A 1,670-nucleotide genomic window follows, 5' to 3' on the forward strand; every position below is an offset into this window, starting at 1 on the left:
TTGGGGGTGTGGTGGGACTGTGAGATGGTGCAGGGGTGTGTGTGTGTGGGGGGGGGTGTCCTCAGAGTCCCTGGAGTGTGCAAGTCCTTGAGCTACATGCAGTAGCAAGCGGGGCCAGCCCCACGCAACCCCATAGCATGCAGCTCGCCATGCTCCTGCCCCAGACCCCAGCCGTAGGTGGTAGCACCATGCAGGGCCAGCCCTACCCTGCCCCATAATATGCAGCTCCCGCCCAAGTCCCTGGTTGCACATGGCAGCAGCATGTGGGGCCAGCCCCACCCAGCCCATAGCGCACAGCTTCTGCACTCCTGCAGCATGCAGGGCCAGCCTAACCTGGCCCCACAGAGGTGCTGGCTTGCAGAGGGGCAACAAAGGCCAAGGCTTACGGAGGGCTTACAGAGGGGCATGAATGATGCGTGCCTCTGGAGGCTGCGGGGGGGCAAGGCAACCACCCACAGGTGGAAGCAGCAGGGGTGTGGTGGTGGCAAGCAGAGAGCTCCCACAGGCAGCTGTGGCAGCGGCGGCAGTGGAGGGTGGTGTGGCAAGTGCTGATTAGTAGTTGGTGACCACCCACAGATGCTGTCAGCAGCAGTCAGTGGCAATTGGCAGCTGCCTGCAGTTGCCACTGGCGGTGTCGGTGGTGAGGGAGGGGTGGGAGTGGCGAGTGGCGACCGCCCACAGGTGCCACCAGCAGCATGGGCAACACTTCTCTCAGGGGGTATACCGCCAATCTCAGGGGGTGCATGTGCTTCCGCGTGCTCCCCCTACGCATCACCAATGCAGAGTGGTTCCACGGGCTAGGTGGAATTGCGTGGTGGGATGCTGCCCACAGGCAGTATTTTTCCTGCCCTAGTTTAGGAGCAGCACAGCCAGTATTTCTGCAATAGCCTAGACTCACTAGATGAAGCCTGTGGTCCCTTCTAGCCCTGTGATTCTAAGTTCTCTCCAAACCTATGCTCTCTTGTGTCTTTCCTGTATTGGGATCATGGGATCTCTCAGTGAAGTTTTTGTGGACCAGTGATCACTCTTTTATCCTTGGGTGACTTCAGAATGGAGTTTGTACAAAATATTTACAACTTATAGAAGATTCCAACCCATGACTCAAAAGGCTTTGAATGTATTTTTTCTGATCATGTGCTTCTGAATTGTGTGCAAAAATATGCAAGGTTAAGAAATACATGCAGTAGCATAAGTGCAAAATCGAGACAGTATGAAACTCCTGGGCAGTTCAAAACAAACAGTATAAACAGAAGCATACCTTATTTTTTTGTACTATTTAATCGCACAGGCATTTTGTAAACATATGGGGCCCGATTCTGATCCTGGGTGTACTGGTGTAAACAAAAAGTAGCTCCGTAAGAAGGCTTATACCGGTTTAAGATCAGACTTAACTCCTAGACATTTCCAAGGACACCAGATGAGTGCAGCTAAAAATTTGGCTCCTAGGCTTTGTTCTGTTGCTGGGCTTTTGTTTTGTTTTTTAGATTTCAGGCACTTGTGTCACAGTAAGACAAACAACCTAAAGAAAAGGTCTTATGTACTCTGGGAATCTACCTCAGAAAAATCCACACTACCAAACTGTTGCCAGGAGATTTCTCTTTTTCTTTTCTGCTTGCTTGCTTAAATCTTACAATTATAGGGGAAATTAAATAAAATACAAAGAGAAAAAA

This window comes from Gavialis gangeticus, unplaced genomic scaffold (assembly GCF_001723915.1).
Source record: "Gavialis gangeticus isolate Ggan-Ray unplaced genomic scaffold, GavGan_comp1, whole genome shotgun sequence".
NCBI lineage: Eukaryota > Metazoa > Chordata > Crocodylia > Gavialidae > Gavialis > Gavialis gangeticus.